Source organism: Microcebus murinus, chromosome 14 (assembly GCF_040939455.1).
Source record: "Microcebus murinus isolate Inina chromosome 14, M.murinus_Inina_mat1.0, whole genome shotgun sequence".
NCBI classification, from domain to species: domain Eukaryota; kingdom Metazoa; phylum Chordata; class Mammalia; order Primates; family Cheirogaleidae; genus Microcebus; species Microcebus murinus.
In genome coordinates this window covers 80521498-80547672 of record NC_134117.1, presented here as the reverse complement: position 1 = coordinate 80547672, position 26175 = coordinate 80521498, and the positions used below count along the sequence as shown (strand labels likewise).

Genomic DNA, 26175 nt, shown 5'->3' with positions numbered 1-26175 from the left:
CTTCTTCTGGAACTCCCTCCCCTCTCAGACTCTCAAGGTTTCCTCCAGCGTGTCGGTTCCCACAGAGCAGACCTTTGGTCTGAGACCTGACAGTCCAGATGCCACGCGTGCTGCCGCGTGGCGGCGGTGTCGCGGCTCGGGACAAGAGGAGGCCCCACGGTGCGGGCTGGGGCGCCAGGCACCGCGGCGGGCGCTGAGGGTGGGGGTCACCCCCACCCCGGGCCGCCGCCGCGCTCCCAGAAAGGGGACAGAACAAGAGGCCAAAAAAAAACAAAAACAAAAAAGAAGCAGCCTGTGGCACCCGGTATTCCCAGGCGGTCTCCCATCCACGTACTAACGAGGCCCGACCCTGCTTAGCTTCCGAGACCAGACGAGATCGGGCGCGTTCAGGGTGGTGTGGCCGTGGACGGCGGAGGGCGCCCCTGCCCCGCTCAAGAAGCCGAGCCTCTCTGCGCTAACCCCGCCGCCTCCTCCCGCCCCACGCACGCCCCGCGCCGGGCCGGGCCTGTTGAGTTCGCCGCCGGGTCCAGCGGGCTCCGAGGGACGGGGGTGATGGGCGGGGCGGGGCGGGGGGCTGTCTCTCTACACACACACACACACACACACACTCACACTCACTCACACTCACACAAGATGCGCCTCCACGGCTGGACTCGTCAAGGTGGAGCCCTTCCAGCCCCCCTCGTCTCCTCCCCCGGCCTCGGCCTCCTTCACCTACCCGCTGCCCACCCCCAGCGCGTCGCCACCGCTGACTGCGCACGCGCGCGCGGGGCGCTCGCCCTTTGACCCCAGCCAGGGGCCGCCCTCCCCCACAACCCCTTTCAGCTGCGCCCCCCCTCGCCCTGTTGTTGGGCGGCCGCCTATTCCCCCGGGCCAGGGCTGGGGCACAGCGCAAGGGGGAGGGGAGCCAGTGTATGGGGCGTCTCTCTCTGGGGATGTGTCCCATGGGTGGGGTGGGGTGGCGTGGTTTGTGGGGCGCTGAAGAAATCAGTCCCCTCCATCTCCTACCTCTGGAAAACGCCCAAGCCCGTGGAGAACTGCCGGCACCGCTTCGTGGGGGCCGGGACCCTCCTCTGTGTCCTCCTGTGGCCCGGTCCAAGGGGCCTGGGCCTGGCCGGGGCTGCATTGGACCCCGACCACCCTGGCGTGTGGACTCGCTAAAAGTCGGCGATTAGATATTGGATTCCAGCTTCCTTGAGGTCATTTCACTAATGAGTGCACCGGGAAGGGTTTCCTAATCCATCTGTGAGGGTGGCAACTGAAAGAGAATTTTTTTTTTTTTTTATGAGACACAGTCTCGCTTTGTTGCCTAGGCTAGAGTGAGTGCAGTGGCGTTAGCCTAGCTCACAGCAACCTCAAACTCCTGGGCTCAAGCAATCCTTCTGCCTCAGCCTCCCAAGTAGCTGGGACTACAGGCATGCGCCACCATGCCTGGCTCATTTTCCTATATATATTAGTTGGCCAATTAATTTCTTTCTATTTACAGTAGAGACCGGGTCTGGCTCTTGCTCAGGCTGGTTTCGAACTCCTGACCTCGAGCAATCCGCCCGCCTCGGCCTCCCAGAGAGCTAGGATTACAGGCTTGAGCCACCGCGCCCGGCCTGAAAGAGAATTTGAAAGCTGACAGAATAGGCGAGGAAAGGCATAGGAGATTTCCACACCCAGTAAGGAAGCCTTTCCCGAAATGGAAGAAAGAAAGGAGCAAACAGAGACACCGGTAGCCCGCCCGGATGAGAGTCTGCCCCTGAGAGAAAGCACCCTGACCAGGCTCACCCGTGGGTGGGTGGCGAGCTAGCGGCATTCAGAAGAGCGAGGCCCGCAGTCTGTGCAGAAGACACCTGCACTCGGGTGTGTGTGGCGGCACGATTCCCAAGCAGCGCCAGATGTTAAACCAAGGAGAAGCCAGGGAGTTCCCAACGCCCCAGGTGTCCTCAGCCCACGACTGGCTGCTGTGGGAATGCGAAGCCCGGCTCCTTGTCTCAGAGCGGGGTTCCCAGGAGGATCAGGCTGAAGCTGGGACTTGGCCTCAAAGTGTCCCCTCGCATGGCCACCCCCTTCCCCTTCCTGCTCCTCTACTCCTGGTGCCCCTCCATCCAGGGGCCAGACCTTAAAGAGTCACCGCAAGAGAATCCTGGTCCCAAGGGAGCCTTCTGGGGGACCGGTGCTGAGAGAGGTTGTGGGCATGGCCCGCTGGGGCTCTGCCCGACCCAGGGCTGAGAGATGCAACCTCCCAGCTCTGGGTCCCTGCAGGAAGTGTTGGCAAACACAGGGCCGGTCCTCCAAAGGCCCAGGTGCAGGGAGCCCAGGCCAAGCAGCCTGTGGAAGAAGCCACTTGCCGTGCCACCCCGGGAACACGACTGCAGGCCCCGGCCCTTCCCACCTCCTCCTCCTCCTCCTCCCACCCGCACCCCCCCCCCGACATGGCACAGGGCTCGGAGACACCTCAGACTCTTGCTACCCAAAGTGCAAAGGGCATCAGTTGCTCCTCCAAACCCCCCCGCCCAGCAGACCACGTTGTCCAGCCAGCCCCCGGGCCTCCCTGGGGTGCCCAGCACAAAAGTGCAGACACCCACCGGACCCTCAGTCTCAGTTTTCGGAGGTTTTTGCCACTCTAAGGACCCGCAGGCCAGCTGGGCCTTCGGGCAGGACAGAGAGCCCCGGGATCCCATCAGGAGGCGGTCCCCACCTCCGCGGCTCTCCCCTTGCGGGGGGGCGGCAGCCGGCGGCCGCAGGGCCTCAGGGAAGACACCAGGCTGGGCCCCCCCGCGGCACAGCCGGGGCACGTCCCCCGCACGCGACTTAGGGACCGCTGCTGGAGACTGCTGCGGCCACCCTGCTGCCGGGTTTCTGGAGGGCTTCCTGGAAGCAGCGTCCACACCAAGCCCTTGGAAGGCCCAGGCGACGGAGGAGCCGGTCAGGCAGGGGCCGAGGACGGTGAGAGGCCCGGCGGGAAGGAGCATGTCAGGCAGGGGCAGAGGACGGTGACAGGCCGGGCGGGAAGGAGCCGGTCAGGCGGGGGCCCAGGACAGTGACGGGCCTGGCCGGGGAGGAGTGCGTCAGGCAGGGGCAGAGGAGACGGGCTGGGTAAGGGTTAGGGTTACAGTTAGGGCACAATTCACAATCGCAAAGATGTGGAAGCGACCCGAGTGCCCATCCATCCAGGAGTGCATTAATAAAATGTGGCGCGTGGACACCACGGAGTGCCATTCGGCTGTGAGGAGCAGCGGTGAGAGGGCGCCTCTCGTGTTCTCCTGGCCAGAGCTGGAACCCGTTCCAGTAGGCCAGGTATCCCAAGAACGGACACACGAGCACCACGTGAGCGCGCTCACCGGCAAATTGGTACGAACGGATGGACACCTAAGTGGACGGAGAGGAATCACCTTCATCGGGTGGGTGTCGGGCGGGTGGGGGGAGGGGATGGGCATACACATCCATTGGGAATGGGGTGGGTGCGCACCGACTGGGGGATGGGCGCACGTGAAGCTCTGACCCGAGGGGGGAGGCTTGGAGAGGGCAACGTACCCGACCTTAACATTGGTACCCCCACGATACGCTGGAGCAACATGAGAGGTATATGAATAAGAACACAGCGGGGAGGGGGGCACGGGCAACACATGTCACCTGAATACTTGGACTCCCATCATCTGCTTGAAAAGAGAGAGAAAAGAAAATGCAATAATAGAGGTAAGGGACACTTTTTAAAAATAATGAATCCGAAGAGAAAAGTAAAAGGAAGCCTGTGGAGCAGGTCTGGGTGTGACTCCGGATCCCCCAACATCAGGTGCCACCACCAAAGATTCCTACGTGTAGCCCATAGAACCCCAAAAGCAACGGGACGAGTTCTGGTCACACACTCCCTCAAAATGACATCCTGGCCTTCTTCTGGAACTCCCTCCCCTCTCAGACTCTCAAGGTTTCCTCCAGCGTGTCGGTTCCCACAGAGCAGACCTTTGGTCTGAGACCTGACAGTCCAGATGCCACGCGTGCTGCCGCGTGGCGGCGGTGTCGCGGCTCGGGACAAGAGGAGGCCCCACGGTGCGGGCTGGGGCGCCAGGCACCGCGGCGGGCGCTGAGGGTGGGGGTCACCCCCACCCCGGGCCGCCGCCGCGCTCCCAGAAAGGGGACAGAACAAGAGGCCAAAAAAAAACAAAAACAAAAAAGAAGCAGCCTGTGGCACCCGGTATTCCCAGGCGGTCTCCCATCCAAGTACTAACGAGGCCCGACCCTGCTTAGCTTCCGAGACCAGACGAGATCGGGCGCGTTCAGGGTGGTGTGGCCGTGGACGGCGGAGGGCGCCCCTGCCCCGCTCAAGAAGCCGAGCCTCTCTGCGCTAACCCCGCCGCCTCCTCCCGCCCCACGCACGCCCCGCGCCGGGCCGGGCCTGTTGAGTTCGCCGCCGGGTCCAGCGGGCTCCGAGGGACGGGGGTGATGGGCGGGGCGGGGCGGGGGGCTGTCTCTCTACACACACACACACACACACACACTCACACTCACTCACACTCACACAAGATGCGCCTCCACGGCTGGACTCGTCAAGGTGGAGCCCTTCCAGCCCCCCTCGTCTCCTCCCCCGGCCTCGGCCTCCTTCACCTACCCGCTGCCCACCCCCAGCGCGTCGCCACCGCTGACGGTGCACGCGCGCGCGCGCGCGCGCGGGGCGCTCGCCCTTTGACCCCAGCCAGGGGCCGCCCTCCCCCACAACCCCTTTCAGCTGCGCCCCCCCTCGCCCTGTTGTTGGGCGGCCGCCTATTCCCCCGGGCCAGGGCTGGGGCACAGCGCAAGGGGGAGGGGAGCCAGTGTATGGGGCGTCTCTCTCTGGGGATGTGTCCCATGGGTGGGGTGGGGTGGCGTGGTTTGTGGGGCGCTGAAGAAATCAGTCCCCTCCATCTCCTACCTCTGGAAAACGCCCAAGCCCGTGGAGAACTGCCGGCACCGCTTCGTGGGGGCCGGGACCCTCCTCTGTGTCCTCCTGTGGCCCGGTCCAAGGGGCCTGGGCCTGGCCGGGGCTGCATTGGACCCCGACCACCCTGGCGTGTGGACTCGCTAAAAGTCGGCGATTAGATATTGGATTCCAGCTTCCTTGAGGTCATTTCACTAATGAGTGCACCGGGAAGGGTTTCCTAATCCATCTGTGAGGGTGGCAACTGAAAGAGAATTTTTTTTTTTTTTTTATGAGACACAGTCTCGCTTTGTTGCCTAGGCTAGAGTGAGTGCAGTGGCGTTAGCCTAGCTCACAGCAACCTCAAACTCCTGGGCTCAAGCAATCCTTCTGCCTCAGCCTCCCAAGTAGCTGGGACTACAGGCATGCGCCACCATGCCTGGCTCATTTTCCTATATATATTAGTTGGCCAATTAATTTCTTTCTATTTACAGTAGAGACCGGGTCTGGCTCTTGCTCAGGCTGGTTTCGAACTCCTGACCTCGAGCAATCCGCCCGCCTCGGCCTCCCAGAGAGCTAGGATTACAGGCTTGAGCCACCGCGCCCGGCCTGAAAGAGAATTTGAAAGCTGACAGAATAGGCGAGGAAAGGCATAGGAGATTTCCACACCCAGTAAGGAAGCCTTTCCCGAAATGGAAGAAAGAAAGGAGCAAACAGAGACACCGGTAGCCCGCCCGGATGAGAGTCTGCCCCTGAGAGAAAGCACCCTGACCAGGCTCACCCGTGGGTGGGTGGCGAGCTAGCGGCATTCAGAAGAGCGAGGCCCGCAGTCTGTGCAGAAGACACCTGCACTCGGGTGTGTGTGGCGGCACGATTCCCAAGCAGCTCCAGATGTTAAACCAAGGAGAAGCCAGGGAGTTCCCAACGCCCCAGGTGTCCTCAGCCCACGACTGGCTGCTGTGGGAATGCGAAGCCCGGCTCCTTGTCTCAGAGCGGGGTTCCCAGGAGGATCAGGCTGAAGCTGGGACTTGGCCTCAAAGTGTCCCCTCGCATGGCCACCCCCTTCCCCTTCCTGCTCCTCTACTCCTGGTGCCCCTCCATCCAGGGGCCAGACCTTAAAGAGTCACCGCAAGAGAATCCTGGTCCCAAGGGAGCCTTCTGGGGGACCGGTGCTGAGAGAGGTTGTGGGCATGGCCCGCTGGGGCTCTGCCCGACCCAGGGCTGAGAGATGCAACCTCCCAGCTCTGGGTCCCTGCAGGAAGTGTTGGCAAACACAGGGCCGGTCCTCCAAAGGCCCAGGTGCAGGGAGCCCAGGCCAAGCAGCCTGTGGAAGAAGCCACTTGCCGTGCCACCCCGGGAACACGACTGCAGGCCCCGGCCCTTCCCACCTCCTCCTCCTCCTCCTCCCACCCGCACCTCCCCCCGACATGGCACAGGGCTCGGAGACACCTCAGACTCTTGCTACCCAAAGTGCAAAGGGCATCAGTTGCTCCTCCAAACCCCCCGCCCAGCAGACCACGTTGTCCAGCCAGCCCCCGGGCCTCCCTGGGGTGCCCAGCACAAAAGTGCAGACACCCACCGGACCCTCAGTCTCAGTTTTCGGAGGTTTTTGCCACTCTAAGGACCCGCAGGCCAGCTGGGCCTTCGGGCAGGACAGAGAGCCCCGGGATCCCATCAGGAGGCGGTCCCCACCTCCGCGGCTCTCCCCTTGCGGGGGGGCGGCAGCCGGCGGCCGCAGGGCCTCAGGGAAGACACCAGGCTGGGCCCCCCCGCGGCACAGCCGGGGCACGTCCCCCGCACGCGACTTAGGGACCGCTGCTGGAGACTGCTGCGGCCACCCTGCTGCCGGGTTTCTGGAGGGCTTCCTGGAAGCAGCGTCCACACCAAGCCCTTGGAAGGCCCAGGCGACGGAGGAGCCGGTCAGGCAGGGGCCGAGGACGGTGAGAGGCCCGGCGGGAAGGAGCATGTCAGGCAGGGGCAGAGGACGGTGACAGGCCGGGCGGGAAGGAGCCGGTCAGGCGGGGGCCCAGGACAGTGACGGGCCTGGCCGGGGAGGAGTGCGTCAGGCAGGGGCAGAGGAGACGGGCTGGGTAAGGGTTAGGGTTACAGTTAGGGCACAATTCACAATCGCAAAGATGTGGAAGCGACCCGAGTGCCCATCCATCCAGGAGTGCATTAATAAAATGTGGCGCGTGGACACCACGGAGTGCCATTCGGCTGTGAGGAGCAGCGGTGAGAGGGCGCCTCTCGTGTTCTCCTGGCCAGAGCTGGAACCCGTTCCAGTAGGCCAGGTATCCCAAGAACGGACACACGAGCACCACGTGAGCGCGCTCACCGGCAAATTGGTACGAACGGATGGACACCTAAGTGGACGGAGAGGAATCACCTTCATCGGGTGGGTGTCGGGCGGGTGGGGGGAGGGGATGGGCATACACATCCATTGGGAATGGGGTGGGTGCGCACCGACTGGGGGATGGGCGCACGTGAAGCTCTGACCCGAGGGGGGAGGCTTGGAGAGGGCAACGTACCCGACCTTAACATTGGTACCCCCACGATACGCTGGAGCAACATGAGAGGTATATGAATAAGAACACAGCGGGGAGGGGGGCACGGGCAACACATGTCACCTGAATACTTGGACTCCCATCATCTGCTTGAAAAGAGAGAGAAAAGAAAATGCAATAATAGAGGTAAGGGACACTTTTTAAAAATAATGAATCCGAAGAGAAAAGTAAAAGGAAGCCTGTGGAGCAGGTCTGGGTGTGACTCCGGATCCCCCAACATCAGGTGCCACCACCAAAGATTCCTACGTGTAGCCCATAGAACCCCAAAAGCAACGGGACGAGTTCTGGTCACACACTCCCTCAAAATGACATCCTGGCCTTCTTCTGGAACTCCCTCCCCTCTCAGACTCTCAAGGTTTCCTCCAGCGTGTCGGTTCCCACAGAGCAGACCTTTGGTCTGAGACCTGACAGTCCAGATGCCACGCGTGCTGCCGCGTGGCGGCGGTGTCGCGGCTCGGGACAAGAGGAGGCCCCACGGTGCGGGCTGGGGCGCCAGGCACCGCGGCGGGCGCTGAGGGTGGGGGTCACCCCCACCCCGGGCCGCCGCCGCGCTCCCAGAAAGGGGACAGAACAAGAGGCCAAAAAAAAACAAAAACAAAAAAGAAGCAGCCTGTGGCACCCGGTATTCCCAGGCGGTCTCCCATCCACGTACTAACGAGGCCCGACCCTGCTTAGCTTCCGAGACCAGACGAGATCGGGCGCGTTCAGGGTGGTGTGGCCGTGGACGGCGGAGGGCGCCCCTGCCCCGCTCAAGAAGCCGAGCCTCTCTGCGCTAACCCCGCCGCCTCCTCCCGCCCCACGCACGCCCCGCGCCGGGCCGGGCCTGTTGAGTTCGCCGCCGGGTCCAGCGGGCTCCGAGGGACGGGGGTGATGGGCGGGGCGGGGCGGGGGGCTGTCTCTCTACACACACACACACACACACACACTCACACTCACTCACACTCACACAAGATGCGCCTCCACGGCTGGACTCGTCAAGGTGGAGCCCTTCCAGCCCCCCTCGTCTCCTCCCCCGGCCTCGGCCTCCTTCACCTACCCGCTGCCCACCCCCAGCGCGTCGCCACCGCTGACTGCGCACGCGCGCGCGGGGCGCTCGCCCTTTGACCCCAGCCAGGGGCCGCCCTCCCCCACAACCCCTTTCAGCTGCGCCCCCCCTCGCCCTGTTGTTGGGCGGCCGCCTATTCCCCCGGGCCAGGGCTGGGGCACAGCGCAAGGGGGAGGGGAGCCAGTGTATGGGGCGTCTCTCTCTGGGGATGTGTCCCATGGGTGGGGTGGGGTGGCGTGGTTTGTGGGGCGCTGAAGAAATCAGTCCCCTCCATCTCCTACCTCTGGAAAACGCCCAAGCCCGTGGAGAACTGCCGGCACCGCTTCGTGGGGGCCGGGACCCTCCTCTGTGTCCTCCTGTGGCCCGGTCCAAGGGGCCTGGGCCTGGCCGGGGCTGCATTGGACCCCGACCACCCTGGCGTGTGGACTCGCTAAAAGTCGGCGATTAGATATTGGATTCCAGCTTCCTTGAGGTCATTTCACTAATGAGTGCACCGGGAAGGGTTTCCTAATCCATCTGTGAGGGTGGCAACTGAAAGAGAATTTTTTTTTTTTTTTATGAGACACAGTCTCGCTTTGTTGCCTAGGCTAGAGTGAGTGCAGTGGCGTTAGCCTAGCTCACAGCAACCTCAAACTCCTGGGCTCAAGCAATCCTTCTGCCTCAGCCTCCCAAGTAGCTGGGACTACAGGCATGCGCCACCATGCCTGGCTCATTTTCCTATATATATTAGTTGGCCAATTAATTTCTTTCTATTTACAGTAGAGACCGGGTCTGGCTCTTGCTCAGGCTGGTTTCGAACTCCTGACCTCGAGCAATCCGCCCGCCTCGGCCTCCCAGAGAGCTAGGATTACAGGCTTGAGCCACCGCGCCCGGCCTGAAAGAGAATTTGAAAGCTGACAGAATAGGCGAGGAAAGGCATAGGAGATTTCCACACCCAGTAAGGAAGCCTTTCCCGAAATGGAAGAAAGAAAGGAGCAAACAGAGACACCGGTAGCCCGCCCGGATGAGAGTCTGCCCCTGAGAGAAAGCACCCTGACCAGGCTCACCCGTGGGTGGGTGGCGAGCTAGCGGCATTCAGAAGAGCGAGGCCCGCAGTCTGTGCAGAAGACACCTGCACTCGGGTGTGTGTGGCGGCACGATTCCCAAGCAGCGCCAGATGTTAAACCAAGGAGAAGCCAGGGAGTTCCCAACGCCCCAGGTGTCCTCAGCCCACGACTGGCTGCTGTGGGAATGCGAAGCCCGGCTCCTTGTCTCAGAGCGGGGTTCCCAGGAGGATCAGGCTGAAGCTGGGACTTGGCCTCAAAGTGTCCCCTCGCATGGCCACCCCCTTCCCCTTCCTGCTCCTCTACTCCTGGTGCCCCTCCATCCAGGGGCCAGACCTTAAAGAGTCACCGCAAGAGAATCCTGGTCCCAAGGGAGCCTTCTGGGGGACCGGTGCTGAGAGAGGTTGTGGGCATGGCCCGCTGGGGCTCTGCCCGACCCAGGGCTGAGAGATGCAACCTCCCAGCTCTGGGTCCCTGCAGGAAGTGTTGGCAAACACAGGGCCGGTCCTCCAAAGGCCCAGGTGCAGGGAGCCCAGGCCAAGCAGCCTGTGGAAGAAGCCACTTGCCGTGCCACCCCGGGAACACGACTGCAGGCCCCGGCCCTTCCCACCTCCTCCTCCTCCTCCTCCCACCCGCACCCCCCCCCCCGACATGGCACAGGGCTCGGAGACACCTCAGACTCTTGCTACCCAAAGTGCAAAGGGCATCAGTTGCTCCTCCAAACCCCCCCGCCCAGCAGACCACGTTGTCCAGCCAGCCCCCGGGCCTCCCTGGGGTGCCCAGCACAAAAGTGCAGACACCCACCGGACCCTCAGTCTCAGTTTTCGGAGGTTTTTGCCACTCTAAGGACCCGCAGGCCAGCTGGGCCTTCGGGCAGGACAGAGAGCCCCGGGATCCCATCAGGAGGCGGTCCCCACCTCCGCGGCTCTCCCCTTGCGGGGGGGCGGCAGCCGGCGGCCGCAGGGCCTCAGGGAAGACACCAGGCTGGGCCCCCCCGCGGCACAGCCGGGGCACGTCCCCCGCACGCGACTTAGGGACCGCTGCTGGAGACTGCTGCGGCCACCCTGCTGCCGGGTTTCTGGAGGGCTTCCTGGAAGCAGCGTCCACACCAAGCCCTTGGAAGGCCCAGGCGACGGAGGAGCCGGTCAGGCAGGGGCCGAGGACGGTGAGAGGCCCGGCGGGAAGGAGCATGTCAGGCAGGGGCAGAGGACGGTGACAGGCCGGGCGGGAAGGAGCCGGTCAGGCGGGGGCCCAGGACAGTGACGGGCCTGGCCGGGGAGGAGTGCGTCAGGCAGGGGCAGAGGAGACGGGCTGGGTAAGGGTTAGGGTTACAGTTAGGGCACAATTCACAATCGCAAAGATGTGGAAGCGACCCGAGTGCCCATCCATCCAGGAGTGCATTAATAAAATGTGGCGCGTGGACACCACGGAGTGCCATTCGGCTGTGAGGAGCAGCGGTGAGAGGGCGCCTCTCGTGTTCTCCTGGCCAGAGCTGGAACCCGTTCCAGTAGGCCAGGTATCCCAAGAACGGACACACGAGCACCACGTGAGCGCGCTCACCGGCAAATTGGTACGAACGGATGGACACCTAAGTGGACGGAGAGGAATCACCTTCATCGGGTGGGTGTCGGGCGGGTGGGGGGAGGGGATGGGCATACACATCCATTGGGAATGGGGTGGGTGCGCACCGACTGGGGGATGGGCGCACGTGAAGCTCTGACCCGAGGGGGGAGGCTTGGAGAGGGCAACGTACCCGACCTTAACATTGGTACCCCCACGATACGCTGGAGCAACATGAGAGGTATATGAATAAGAACACAGCGGGGAGGGGGGCACGGGCAACACATGTCACCTGAATACTTGGACTCCCATCATCTGCTTGAAAAGAGAGAGAAAAGAAAATGCAATAATAGAGGTAAGGGACACTTTTTAAAAATAATGAATCCGAAGAGAAAAGTAAAAGGAAGCCTGTGGAGCAGGTCTGGGTGTGACTCCGGATCCCCCAACATCAGGTGCCACCACCAAAGATTCCTACGTGTAGCCCATAGAACCCCAAAAGCAACGGGACGAGTTCTGGTCACACACTCCCTCAAAATGACATCCTGGCCTTCTTCTGGAACTCCCTCCCCTCTCAGACTCTCAAGGTTTCCTCCAGCGTGTCGGTTCCCACAGAGCAGACCTTTGGTCTGAGACCTGACAGTCCAGATGCCACGCGTGCTGCCGCGTGGCGGCGGTGTCGCGGCTCGGGACAAGAGGAGGCCCCACGGTGCGGGCTGGGGCGCCAGGCACCGCGGCGGGCGCTGAGGGTGGGGGTCACCCCCACCCCGGGCCGCCGCCGCGCTCCCAGAAAGGGGACAGAACAAGAGGCCAAAAAAAAACAAAAACAAAAAAGAAGCAGCCTGTGGCACCCGGTATTCCCAGGCGGTCTCCCATCCAAGTACTAACGAGGCCCGACCCTGCTTAGCTTCCGAGACCAGACGAGATCGGGCGCGTTCAGGGTGGTGTGGCCGTGGACGGCGGAGGGCGCCCCTGCCCCGCTCAAGAAGCCGAGCCTCTCTGCGCTAACCCCGCCGCCTCCTCCCGCCCCACGCACGCCCCGCGCCGGGCCGGGCCTGTTGAGTTCGCCGCCGGGTCCAGCGGGCTCCGAGGGACGGGGGTGATGGGCGGGGCGGGGCGGGGGGCTGTCTCTCTACACACACACACACACACACACACTCACACTCACTCACACTCACACAAGATGCGCCTCCACGGCTGGACTCGTCAAGGTGGAGCCCTTCCAGCCCCCCTCGTCTCCTCCCCCGGCCTCGGCCTCCTTCACCTACCCGCTGCCCACCCCCAGCGCGTCGCCACCGCTGACGGTGCACGCGCGCGCGCGCGCGCGCGCGCGCGGGGCGCTCGCCCTTTGACCCCAGCCAGGGGCCGCCCTCCCCCACAACCCCTTTCAGCTGCGCCCCCCCTCGCCCTGTTGTTGGGCGGCCGCCTATTCCCCCGGGCCAGGGCTGGGGCACAGCGCAAGGGGGAGGGGAGCCAGTGTATGGGGCGTCTCTCTCTGGGGATGTGTCCCATGGGTGGGGTGGGGTGGCGTGGTTTGTGGGGCGCTGAAGAAATCAGTCCCCTCCATCTCCTACCTCTGGAAAACGCCCAAGCCCGTGGAGAACTGCCGGCACCGCTTCGTGGGGGCCGGGACCCTCCTCTGTGTCCTCCTGTGGCCCGGTCCAAGGGGCCTGGGCCTGGCCGGGGCTGCATTGGACCCCGACCACCCTGGCGTGTGGACTCGCTAAAAGTCGGCGATTAGATATTGGATTCCAGCTTCCTTGAGGTCATTTCACTAATGAGTGCACCGGGAAGGGTTTCCTAATCCATCTGTGAGGGTGGCAACTGAAAGAGAATTTTTTTTTTTTTTTTATGAGACACAGTCTCGCTTTGTTGCCTAGGCTAGAGTGAGTGCAGTGGCGTTAGCCTAGCTCACAGCAACCTCAAACTCCTGGGCTCAAGCAATCCTTCTGCCTCAGCCTCCCAAGTAGCTGGGACTACAGGCATGCGCCACCATGCCTGGCTCATTTTCCTATATATATTAGTTGGCCAATTAATTTCTTTCTATTTACAGTAGAGACCGGGTCTGGCTCTTGCTCAGGCTGGTTTCGAACTCCTGACCTCGAGCAATCCGCCCGCCTCGGCCTCCCAGAGAGCTAGGATTACAGGCTTGAGCCACCGCGCCCGGCCTGAAAGAGAATTTGAAAGCTGACAGAATAGGCGAGGAAAGGCATAGGAGATTTCCACACCCAGTAAGGAAGCCTTTCCCGAAATGGAAGAAAGAAAGGAGCAAACAGAGACACCGGTAGCCCGCCCGGATGAGAGTCTGCCCCTGAGAGAAAGCACCCTGACCAGGCTCACCCGTGGGTGGGTGGCGAGCTAGCGGCATTCAGAAGAGCGAGGCCCGCAGTCTGTGCAGAAGACACCTGCACTCGGGTGTGTGTGGCGGCACGATTCCCAAGCAGCTCCAGATGTTAAACCAAGGAGAAGCCAGGGAGTTCCCAACGCCCCAGGTGTCCTCAGCCCACGACTGGCTGCTGTGGGAATGCGAAGCCCGGCTCCTTGTCTCAGAGCGGGGTTCCCAGGAGGATCAGGCTGAAGCTGGGACTTGGCCTCAAAGTGTCCCCTCGCATGGCCACCCCCTTCCCCTTCCTGCTCCTCTACTCCTGGTGCCCCTCCATCCAGGGGCCAGACCTTAAAGAGTCACCGCAAGAGAATCCTGGTCCCAAGGGAGCCTTCTGGGGGACCGGTGCTGAGAGAGGTTGTGGGCATGGCCCGCTGGGGCTCTGCCCGACCCAGGGCTGAGAGATGCAACCTCCCAGCTCTGGGTCCCTGCAGGAAGTGTTGGCAAACACAGGGCCGGTCCTCCAAAGGCCCAGGTGCAGGGAGCCCAGGCCAAGCAGCCTGTGGAAGAAGCCACTTGCCGTGCCACCCCGGGAACACGACTGCAGGCCCCGGCCCTTCCCACCTCCTCCTCCTCCTCCTCCCACCCGCACCTCCCCCCGACATGGCACAGGGCTCGGAGACACCTCAGACTCTTGCTACCCAAAGTGCAAAGGGCATCAGTTGCTCCTCCAAACCCCCCGCCCAGCAGACCACGTTGTCCAGCCAGCCCCCGGGCCTCCCTGGGGTGCCCAGCACAAAAGTGCAGACACCCACCGGACCCTCAGTCTCAGTTTTCGGAGGTTTTTGCCACTCTAAGGACCCGCAGGCCAGCTGGGCCTTCGGGCAGGACAGAGAGCCCCGGGATCCCATCAGGAGGCGGTCCCCACCTCCGCGGCTCTCCCCTTGCGGGGGGGCGGCAGCCGGCGGCCGCAGGGCCTCAGGGAAGACACCAGGCTGGGCCCCCCCGCGGCACAGCCGGGGCACGTCCCCCGCACGCGACTTAGGGACCGCTGCTGGAGACTGCTGCGGCCACCCTGCTGCCGGGTTTCTGGAGGGCTTCCTGGAAGCAGCGTCCACACCAAGCCCTTGGAAGGCCCAGGCGACGGAGGAGCCGGTCAGGCAGGGGCCGAGGACGGTGAGAGGCCCGGCGGGAAGGAGCATGTCAGGCAGGGGCAGAGGACGGTGACAGGCCGGGCGGGAAGGAGCCGGTCAGGCGGGGGCCCAGGACAGTGACGGGCCTGGCCGGGGAGGAGTGCGTCAGGCAGGGGCAGAGGAGACGGGCTGGGTAAGGGTTAGGGTTACAGTTAGGGCACAATTCACAATCGCAAAGATGTGGAAGCGACCCGAGTGCCCATCCATCCAGGAGTGCATTAATAAAATGTGGCGCGTGGACACCACGGAGTGCCATTCGGCTGTGAGGAGCAGCGGTGAGAGGGCGCCTCTCGTGTTCTCCTGGCCAGAGCTGGAACCCGTTCCAGTAGGCCAGGTATCCCAAGAACGGACACACGAGCACCACGTGAGCGCGCTCACCGGCAAATTGGTACGAACGGATGGACACCTAAGTGGACGGAGAGGAATCACCTTCATCGGGTGGGTGTCGGGCGGGTGGGGGGAGGGGATGGGCATACACATCCATTGGGAATGGGGTGGGTGCGCACCGACTGGGGGATGGGCGCACGTGAAGCTCTGACCCGAGGGGGGAGGCTTGGAGAGGGCAACGTACCCGACCTTAACATTGGTACCCCCACGATACGCTGGAGCAACATGAGAGGTATATGAATAAGAACACAGCGGGGAGGGGGGCACGGGCAACACATGTCACCTGAATACTTGGACTCCCATCATCTGCTTGAAAAGAGAGAGAAAAGAAAATGCAATAATAGAGGTAAGGGACACTTTTTAAAAATAATGAATCCGAAGAGAAAAGTAAAAGGAAGCCTGTGGAGCAGGTCTGGGTGTGACTCCGGATCCCCCAACATCAGGTGCCACCACCAAAGATTCCTACGTGTAGCCCATAGAACCCCAAAAGCAACGGGACGAGTTCTGGTCACACACTCCCTCAAAATGACATCCTGGCCTTCTTCTGGAACTCCCTCCCCTCTCAGACTCTCAAGGTTTCCTCCAGCGTGTCGGTTCCCACAGAGCAGACCTTTGGTCTGAGACCTGACAGTCCAGATGCCACGCGTGCTGCCGCGTGGCGGCGGTGTCGCGGCTCGGGACAAGAGGAGGCCCCACGGTGCGGGCTGGGGCGCCAGGCACCGCGGCGGGCGCTGAGGGTGGGGGTCACCCCCACCCCGGGCCGCCGCCGCGCTCCCAGAAAGGGGACAGAACAAGAGGCCAAAAAAAAACAAAAACAAAAAAGAAGCAGCCTGTGGCACCCGGTATTCCCAGGCGGTCTCCCATCCACGTACTAACGAGGCCCGACCCTGCTTAGCTTCCGAGACCAGACGAGATCGGGCGCGTTCAGGGTGGTGTGGCCGTGGACGGCGGAGGGCGCCCCTGCCCCGCTCAAGAAGCCGAGCCTCTCTGCGCTAACCCCGCCGCCTCCTCCCGCCCCACGCACGCCCCGCGCCGGGCCGGGCCTGTTGAGTTCGCCGCCGGGTCCAGCGGGCTCCGAGGGACGGGGGTGATGGGCGGGGCGGGGCGGGGGGCTGTCTCTCTACACACACACACACACACTCACACTCACTCACACTCACACAAGATGCGCCTCCACGGCTGGACTCGTCAAGGTGGAGCCCTTCCAGCCCCCCTCGTCTCCTCCCCCGGCCTCGGCCTCCTTCACCTACCCGCTGCCCACCCCCAGCGCGTCGCCACCGCTGACTGCGCACGCGCGCGCGGGGCGCTCGCCCTTTGACCCCAGCCAGGGGCCGCCCTCCCCCACAACCCCTTTCAGCTGCGCCCCCCCTCGCCCTGTTGTTGGGCGGCCGCCTATTCCCCCGGGCCAGGGCTGGGGCACAGCGCAAGGGGGAGGGGAGCCAGTGTATGGGGCGTCTCTCTCTGGGGATGTGTCCCATGGGTGGGGTGGGGTGGCGTGGTTTGTGGGGCGCTGAAGAAATCAGTCCCCTCCATCTCCTACCTCTGGAAAACGCCCAAGCCCGTGGAGAACTGCCGGCACCGCTTCGTGGGGGCCGGGACCCTCCTCTGTGTCCTCCTGTGGCCCGGTCCAAGGGGCCTGGGCCTGGCCGGGGCTGCATTGGACCCCGACCACCCTGGCGTGTGGACTCGCTAAAAGTCGGCGATTAGATATTGGATTCCAGCTTCCTTGAGGTCATTTCACTAATGAGTGCACCGGGAAGGGTTTCCTAATCCATCTGTGAGGGTGGCAACTGAAAGAGAATTTTTTTTTTTTTTTATGAGACACAGTCTCGCTTTGTTGCCTAGGCTAGAGTGAGTGCAGTGGCGTTAGCCTAGCTCACAGCAACCTCAAACTCCTGGGCTCAAGCAATCCTTCTGCCTCAGCCTCCCAAGTAGCTGGGACTACAGGCATGCGCCACCATGCCTGGCTCATTTTCCTATATATATTAGTTGGCCAATTAATTTCTTTCTATTTACAGTAGAGACCGGGTCTGGCTCTTGCTCAGGCTGGTTTCGAACTCCTGACCTCGAGCAATCCGCCCGCCTCGGCCTCCCAGAGAGCTAGGATTACAGGCTTGAGCCACCGCGCCCGGCCTGAAAGAGAATTTGAAAGCTGACAGAATAGGCGAGGAAAGGCATAGGAGATTTCCACACCCAGTAAGGAAGCCTTTCCCGAAATGGAAGAAAGAAAGGAGCAAACAGAGACACCGGTAGCCCGCCCGGATGAGAGTCTGCCCCTGAGAGAAAGCACCCTGACCAGGCTCACCCGTGGGTGGGTGGCGAGCTAGCGGCATTCAGAAGAGCGAGGCCCGCAGTCTGTGCAGAAGACACCTGCACTCGGGTGTGTGTGGCGGCACGATTCCCAAGCAGCTCCAGATGTTAAACCAAGGAGAAGCCAGGGAGTTCCCAACGCCCCAGGTGTCCTCAGCCCACGACTGGCTGCTGTGGGAATGCGAAGCCCGGCTCCTTGTCTCAGAGCGGGGTTCCCAGGAGGATCAGGCTGAAGCTGGGACTTGGCCTCAAAGTGTCCCCTCGCATGGCCACCCCCTTCCCCTTCCTGCTCCTCTACTCCTGGTGCCCCTCCATCCAGGGGCCAGACCTTAAAGAGTCACCGCAAGAGAATCCTGGTCCCAAGGGAGCCTTCTGGGGGACCGGTGCTGAGAGAGGTTGTGGGCATGGCCCGCTGGGGCTCTGCCCGACCCAGGGCTGAGAGATGCAACCTCCCAGCTCTGGGTCCCTGCAGGAAGTGTTGGCAAACACAGGGCCGGTCCTCCAAAGGCCCAGGTGCAGGGAGCCCAGGCCAAGCAGCCTGTGGAAGAAGCCACTTGCCGTGCCACCCCGGGAACACGACTGCAGGCCCCGGCCCTTCCCACCTCCTCCTCCTCCTCCTCCCACCCGCACCCCCCCCCCCGACATGGCACAGGGCTCGGAGACACCTCAGACTCTTGCTACCCAAAGTGCAAAGGGCATCAGTTGCTCCTCCAAACCCCCCCGCCCAGCAGACCACGTTGTCCAGCCAGCCCCCGGGCCTCCCTGGGGTGCCCAGCACAAAAGTGCAGACACCCACCGGACCCTCAGTCTCAGTTTTCGGAGGTTTTTGCCACTCTAAGGACCCGCAGGCCAGCTGGGCCTTCGGGCAGGACAGAGAGCCCCGGGATCCCATCAGGAGGCGGTCCCCACCTCCGCGGCTCTCCCCTTGCGGGGGGGCGGCAGCCGGCGGCCGCAGGGCCTCAGGGAAGACACCAGGCTGGGCCCCCCCGCGGCACAGCCGGGGCACGTCCCCCGCACGCGACTTAGGGACCGCTGCTGGAGACTGCTGCGGCCACCCTGCTGCCGGGTTTCTGGAGGGCTTCCTGGAAGCAGCGTCCACACCAAGCCCTTGGAAGGCCCAGGCGACGGAGGAGCCGGTCAGGCAGGGGCCGAGGACGGTGAGAGGCCCGGCGGGAAGGAGCATGTCAGGCAGGGGCAGAGGACGGTGACAGGCCGGGCGGGAAGGAGCCGGTCAGGCGGGGGCCCAGGACAGTGACGGGCCTGGCCGGGGAGGAGTGCGTCAGGCAGGGGCAGAGGAGACGGGCTGGGTAAGGGTTAGGGTTACAGTTAGGGCACAATTCACAATCGCAAAGATGTGGAAGCGACCCGAGTGCCCATCCATCCAGGAGTGCATTAATAAAATGTGGCGCGTGGACACCACGGAGTGCCATTCGGCTGTGAGGAGCAGCGGTGAGAGGGCGCCTCTCGTGTTCTCCTGGCCAGAGCTGGAACCCGTTCCAGTAGGCCAGGTATCCCAAGAACGGACACACGAGCACCACGTGAGCGCGCTCACCGGCAAATTGGTACGAACGGATGGACACCTAAGTGGACGGAGAGGAATCACCTTCATCGGGTGGGTGTCGGGCGGGTGGGGGGAGGGGATGGGCATACACATCCATTGGGAATGGGGTGGGTGCGCACCGACTGGGGGATGGGCGCACGTGAAGCTCTGACCCGAGGGGGGAGGCTTGGAGAGGGCAACGTACCCGACCTTAACATTGGTACCCCCACGATACGCTGGAGCAACATGAGAGGTATATGAATAAGAACACAGCGGGGAGGGGGGCACGGGCAACACATGTCACCTGAATACTTGGACTCCCATCATCTGCTTGAAAAGAGAGAGAAAAGAAAATGCAATAATAGAGGTAAGGGACACTTTTTAAAAATAATGAATCCGAAGAGAAAAGTAAAAGGAAGCCTGTGGAGCAGGTCTGGGTGTGACTCCGGATCCCCCAACATCAGGTGCCACCACCAAAGATTCCTACGTGTAGCCCATAGAACCCCAAAAGCAACGGGACGAGTTCTGGTCACACACTCCCTCAAAATGACATCCTGGCCTTCTTCTGGAACTCCCTCCCCTCTCAGACTCTCAAGGTTTCCTCCAGCGTGTCGGTTCCCACAGAGCAGACCTTTGGTCTGAGACCTGACAGTCCAGATGCCACGCGTGCTGCCGCGTGGCGGCGGTGTCGCGGCTCGGGACAAGAGGAGGCCCCACGGTGCGGGCTGGGGCGCCAGGCACCGCGGCGGGCGCTGAGGGTGGGGGTCACCCCCACCCCGGGCCGCCGCCGCGCTCCCAGAAAGGGGACAGAACAAGAGGCCAAAAAAAAACAAAAACAAAAAAGAAGCAGCCTGTGGCACCCGGTATTCCCAGGCGGTCTCCCATCCAAGTACTAACGAGGCCCGACCCTGCTTAGCTTCCGAGACCAGACGAGATCGGGCGCGTTCAGGGTGGTGTGGCCGTGGACGGCGGAGGGCGCCCCTGCCCCGCTCAAGAAGCCGAGCCTCTCTGCGCTAACCCCGCCGCCTCCTCCCGCCCCACGCACGCCCCGCGCCGGGCCGGGCCTGTTGAGTTCGCCGCCGGGTCCAGCGGGCTCCGAGGGACGGGGGTGATGGGCGGGGCGGGGCGGGGGGCTGTCTCTCTACACACACACACACACACACACACTCACACTCACTCACACTCACACAAGATGCGCCTCCACGGCTGGACTCGTCAAGGTGGAGCCCTTCCAGCCCCCCTCGTCTCCTCCCCCGGCCTCGGCCTCCTTCACCTACCCGCTGCCCACCCCCAGCGCGTCGCCACCGCTGACTGCGCACGCGCGCGCGGGGCGCTCGCCCTTTGACCCCAGCCAGGGGCCGCCCTCCCCCACAACCCCTTTCAGCTGCGCCCCCCCTCGCCCTGTTGTTGGGCGGCCGCCTATTCCCCCGGGCCAGGGCTGGGGCACAGCGCAAGGGGGAGGGGAGCCAGTGTATGGGGCGTCTCTCTCTGGGGATGTGTCCCATGGGTGGGGTGGGGTGGCGTGGTTTGTGGGGCGCTGAAGAAATCAGTCCCCTCCATCTCCTACCTCTGGAAAACGCCCAAGCCCGTGGAGAACTGCCGGCACCGCTTCGTGGGGGCCGGGACCCTCCTCTGTGTCCTCCTGTGGCCCGGTCCAAGGGGCCTGGGCCTGGCCGGGGCTGCATTGGACCCCGACCACCCTGGCGTGTGGACTCGCTAAAAGTCGGCGATTAGATATTGGATTCCAGCTTCCTTGAGGTCATTTCACTAATGAGTGCACCGGGAAGGGTTTCCTAATCCATCTGTGAGGGTGGCAACTGAAAGAGAATTTTTTTTTTTTTTTTTATGAGACACAGTCTCGCTTTGTTGCCTAGGCTAGAGTGAGTGCAGTGGCGTTAGCCTAGCTCACAGCAACCTCAAACTCCTGGGCTCAAGCAATCCTTCTGCCTCAGCCTCCCAAGTAGCTGGGACTACAGGCATGCGCCACCATGCCTGGCTCATTTTCCTATATATATTAGTTGGCCAATTAATTTCTTTCTATTTACAGTAGAGACCGGGTCTGGCTCTTGCTCAGGCTGGTTTCGAACTCCTGACCTCGAGCAATCCGCCCGCCTCGGCCTCCCAGAGAGCTAGGATTACAGGCTTGAGCCACCGCGCCCGGCCTGAAAGAGAATTTGAAAGCTGACAGAATAGGCGAGGAAAGGCATAGGAGATTTCCACACCCAGTAAGGAAGCCTTTCCCGAAATGGAAGAAAGAAAGGAGCAAACAGAGACACCGGTAGCCCGCCCGGATGAGAGTCTGCCCCTGAGAGAAAGCACCCTGACCAGGCTCACCCGTGGGTGGGTGGCGAGCTAGCGGCATTCAGAAGAGCGAGGCCCGCAGTCTGTGCAGAAGACACCTGCACTCGGGTGTGTGTGGCGGCACGATTCCCAAGCAGCGCCAGATGTTAAACCAAGGAGAAGCCAGGGAGTTCCCAACGCCCCAGGTGTCCTCAGCCCACGACTGGCTGCTGTGGGAATGCGAAGCCCGGCTCCTTGTCTCAGAGCGGGGTTCCCAGGAGGATCAGGCTGAAGCTGGGACTTGGCCTCAAAGTGTCCCCTCGCATGGCCACCCCCTTCCCCTTCCTGCTCCTCTACTCCTGGTGCCCCTCCATCCAGGGACCAGACCTTAAAGAGTCACCGCAAGAGAATCCTGGTCCCAAGGGAGCCTTCTGGGGGACCGGTGCTGAGAGAGGTTGTGGGCATGGCCCGCTGGGGCTCTGCCCGACCCAGGGCTGAGAGATGCAACCTCCCAGCTCTGGGTCCCTGCAGGAAGTGTTGGCAAACACAGGGCCGGTCCTCCAAAGGCCCAGGTGCAGGGAGCCCAGGCCAAGCAGCCTGTGGAAGAAGCCACTTGCCGTGCCACCCCGGGAACACGACTGCAGGCCCCGGCCCTTCCCACCTCCTCCTCCTCCTCCTCCCACCCGCACCCCCCCCCCCGACATGGCACAGGGCTCGGAGACACCTCAGACTCTTGCTACCCAAAGTGCAAAGGGCATCAGTTGCTCCTCCAAACCCCCCCGCCCAGCAGACCACGTTGTCCAGCCAGCCCCCGGGCCTCCCTGGGGTGCCCAGCACAAAAGTGCAGACACCCACCGGACCCTCAGTCTCAGTTTTCGGAGGTTTTTGCCACTCTAAGGACCCGCAGGCCAGCTGGGCCTTCGGGCAGGACAGAGAGCCCCGGGATCCCATCAGGAGGCGGTCCCCACCTCCGCGGCTCTCCCCTTGCGGGGGGGCGGCAGCCGGCGGCCGCAGGGCCTCAGGGAAGACACCAGGCTGGGCCCCCCCGCGGCACAGCCGGGGCACGTCCCCCGCACGCGACTTAGGGACCGCTGCTGGAGACTGCTGCGGCCACCCTGCTGCCGGGTTTCTGGAGGGCTTCCTGGAAGCAGCGTCCACACCAAGCCCTTGGAAGGCCCAGGCGACGGAGGAGCCGGTCAGGCAGGGGCCGAGGACGGTGAGAGGCCCGGCGGGAAGGAGCATGTCAGGCAGGGGCAGAGGACGGTGACAGGCCGGGCGGGAAGGAGCCGGTCAGGCGGGGGCCCAGGACAGTGACGGGCCTGGCCGGGGAGGAGTGCGTCAGGCAGGGGCAGAGGAGACGGGCTGGGTAAGGGTTAGGGTTACAGTTAGGGCACAATTCACAATCGCAAAGATGTGGAAGCGACCCGAGTGCCCATCCATCCAGGAGTGCATTAATAAAATGTGGCGCGTGGACACCACGGAGTGCCATTCGGCTGTGAGGAGCAGCGGTGAGAGGGCGCCTCTCGTGTTCTCCTGGCCAGAGCTGGAACCCGTTCCAGTAGGCCAGGTATCCCAAGAACGGACACACGAGCACCACGTGAGCGCGCTCACCGGCAAATTGGTACGAACGGATGGACACCTAAGTGGACGGAGAGGAATCACCTTCATCGGGTGGGTGTCGGGCGGGTGGGGGGAGGGGATGGGCATACACATCCATTGGGAATGGGGTGGGTGCGCACCGACTGGGGGATGGGCGCACGTGAAGCTCTGACCCGAGGGGGGAGGCTTGGAGAGGGCAACGTACCCGACCTTAACATTGGTACCCCCACGATACGCTGGAGCAACATGAGAGGTATATGAATAAGAACACAGCGGGGAGGGGGGCACGGGCAACACATGTCACCTGAATACTTGGACTCCCATCATCTGCTTGAAAAGAGAGAGAAAAGAAAATGCAATAATAGAGGTAAGGGACACTTTTTAAAAATAATGAATCCGAAGAGAAAAGTAAAAGGAAGCCTGTGGAGCAGGTCTGGGTGTGACTCCGGATCCCCCAACATCAGGTGCCACCACCAAAGATTCCTACGTGTAGCCCATAGAACCCCAAAAGCAACGGGACGAGTTCTGGTCACACACTCCCTCAAAATGACATCCTGGCCTTCTTCTGGAACTCCCTCCCCTCTCAGACTCTCAAGGTTTCCTCCAGCGTGTCGGTTCCCACAGAGCAGACCTTTGGTCTGAGACCTGACAGTCCAGATGCCACGCGTGCTGCCGCGTGGCGGCGGTGTCGCGGCTCGGGACAAGAGGAGGCCCCACGGTGCGGGCTGGGGCGCCAGGCACCGCGGCGGGCGCTGAGGGTGGGGGTCACCCCCACCCCGGGCCGCCGCCGCGCTCCCAGAAAGGGGACAGAACAAGAGGCCAAAAAAAAACAAAAACAAAAAAGAAGCAGCCTGTGGCACCCGGTATTCCCAGGCGGTCTCCCATCCAAGTACTAACGAGGCCCGACCCTGCTTAGCTTCCGAGACCAGACGAGATCGGGCGCGTTCAGGGTGGTGTGGCCGTGGACGGCGGAGGGCGCCCCTGCCCCGCTCAAGAAGCCGAGCCTCTCTGCGCTAACCCCGCCGCCTCCTCCCGCCCCACGCACGCCCCGCGCCGGGCCGGGCCTGTTGAGTTCGCCGCCGGGTCCAGCGGGCTCCGAGGGACGGGGGTGATGGGCGGGGCGGGGCGGGGGGCTGTCTCTCTACACACACACACACACACACACACTCACACTCACTCACACTCACACAAGATGCGCCTCCACGGCTGGACTCGTCAAGGTGGAGCCCTTCCAGCCCCCCTCGTCTCCTCCCCCGGCCTCGGCCTCCTTCACCTACCCGCTGCCCACCCCCAGCGCGTCGCCACCGCTGACTGCGCACGCGCGCGCGGGGCGCTCGCCCTTTGACCCCAGCCAGGGGCCGCCCTCCCCCACAACCCCTTTCAGCTGCGCCCCCCCTCGCCCTGTTGTTGGGCGGCCGCCTATTCCCCCGGGCCAGGGCTGGGGCACAGCGCAAGGGGGAGGGGAGCCAGTGTATGGGGCGTCTCTCTCTGGGGATGTGTCCCATGGGTGGGGTGGGGTGGCGTGGTTTGTGGGGCGCTGAAGAAATCAGTCCCCTCCATCTCCTACCTCTGGAAAACGCCCAAGCCCGTGGAGAACTGCCGGCACCGCTTCGTGGGGGCCGGGACCCTCCTCTGTGTCCTCCTGTGGCCCGGTCCAAGGGGCCTGGGCCTGGCCGGGGCTGCATTGGACCCCGACCACCCTGGCGTGTGGACTCGCTAAAAGTCGGCGATTAGATATTGGATTCCAGCTTCCTTGAGGTCATTTCACTAATGAGTGCACCGGGAAGGGTTTCCTAATCCATCTGTGAGGGTGGCAACTGAAAGAGAATTTTTTTTTTTTTTTTTATGAGACACAGTCTCGCTTTGTTGCCTAGGCTAGAGTGAGTGCAGTGGCGTTAGCCTAGCTCACAGCAACCTCAAACTCCTGGGCTCAAGCAATCCTTCTGCCTCAGCCTCCCAAGTAGCTGGGACTACAGGCATGCGCCACCATGCCTGGCTCATTTTCCTATATATATTAGTTGGCCAATTAATTTCTTTCTATTTACAGTAGAGACCGGGTCTGGCTCTTGCTCAGGCTGGTTTCGAACTCCTGACCTCGAGCAATCCGCCCGCCTCGGCCTCCCAGAGAGCTAGGATTACAGGCTTGAGCCACCGCGCCCGGCCTGAAAGAGAATTTGAAAGCTGACAGAATAGGCGAGGAAAGGCATAGGAGATTTCCACACCCAGTAAGGAAGCCTTTCCCGAAATGGAAGAAAGAAAGGAGCAAACAGAGACACCGGTAGCCCGCCCGGATGAGAGTCTGCCCCTGAGAGAAAGCACCCTGACCAGGCTCACCCGTGGGTGGGTGGCGAGCTAGCGGCATTCAGAAGAGCGAGGCCCGCAGTCTGTGCAGAAGACACCTGCACTCGGGTGTGTGTGGCGGCACGATTCCCAAGCAGCGCCAGATGTTAAACCAAGGAGAAGCCAGGGAGTTCCCAACGCCCCAGGTGTCCTCAGCCCACGACTGGCTGCTGTGGGAATGCGAAGCCCGGCTCCTTGTCTCAGAGCGGGGTTCCCAGGAGGATCAGGCTGAAGCTGGGACTTGGCCTCAAAGTGTCCCCTCGCATGGCCACCCCCTTCCCCTTCCTGCTCCTCTACTCCTGGTGCCCCTCCATCCAGGGGCCAGACCTTAAAGAGTCACCGCAAGAGAATCCTGGTCCCAAGGGAGCCTTCTGGGGGACCGGTGCTGAGAGAGGTTGTGGGCATGGCCCGCTGGGGCTCTGCCCGACCCAGGGCTGAGAGATGCAACCTCCCAGCTCTGGGTCCCTGCAGGAAGTGTTGGCAAACACAGGGCCGGTCCTCCAAAGGCCCAGGTGCAGGGAGCCCAGGCCAAGCAGCCTGTGGAAGAAGCCACTTGCCGTGCCACCCCGGGAACACGACTGCAGGCCCCGGCCCTTCCCACCTCCTCCTCCTCCTCCTCCCACCCGCACCCCCCCCCCCGACATGGCACAGGGCTCGGAGACACCTCAGACTCTTGCTACCCAAAGTGCAAAGGGCATCAGTTGCTCCTCCAAACCCCCCCGCCCAGCAGACCACGTTGTCCAGCCAGCCCCCGGGCCTCCCTGGGGTGCCCAGCACAAAAGTGCAGACACCCACCGGACCCTCAGTCTCAGTTTTCGGAGGTTTTTGCCACTCTAAGGACCCGCAGGCCAGCTGGGCCTTCGGGCAGGACAGAGAGCCCCGGGATCCCATCAGGAGGCGGTCCCCACCTCCGCGGCTCTCCCCTTGCGGGGGGGCGGCAGCCGGCGGCCGCAGGGCCTCAGGGAAGACACCAGGCTGGGCCCCCCCGCGGCACAGCCGGGGCACGTCCCCCGCACGCGACTTAGGGACCGCTGCTGGAGACTGCTGCGGCCACCCTGCTGCCGGGTTTCTGGAGGGCTTCCTGGAAGCAGCGTCCACACCAAGCCCTTGGAAGG

At 62.9% G+C, this 26175-nt stretch overlaps 7 pseudogenes; all 7 read right to left on the bottom strand.

Annotated features, from left to right (window-relative positions):
• Window positions 1-289: 289 nt before the first annotated feature.
• Window positions 290-408, bottom strand: LOC142876283 (uncharacterized; annotated as a pseudogene).
• A 3757-nt stretch (window positions 409-4165) lies between these two features.
• LOC142875914 (uncharacterized) lies at window positions 4166-4284 on the bottom strand (annotated as a pseudogene).
• Window positions 4285-8050: 3766 nt separating this feature from the next.
• LOC142876282 (uncharacterized) lies at window positions 8051-8169 on the bottom strand (annotated as a pseudogene).
• Window positions 8170-11927: 3758 nt separating this feature from the next.
• On the bottom strand, window positions 11928-12046 carry LOC142875912 (uncharacterized; annotated as a pseudogene).
• Window positions 12047-15818: 3772 nt separating this feature from the next.
• On the bottom strand, window positions 15819-15937 carry LOC142876281 (uncharacterized; annotated as a pseudogene).
• A 3752-nt stretch (window positions 15938-19689) lies between these two features.
• On the bottom strand, window positions 19690-19808 carry LOC142875911 (uncharacterized; annotated as a pseudogene).
• A 3760-nt stretch (window positions 19809-23568) lies between these two features.
• LOC142875910 (uncharacterized) lies at window positions 23569-23687 on the bottom strand (annotated as a pseudogene).
• Between the last annotated feature and the right edge of the window lie 2488 nt (window positions 23688-26175).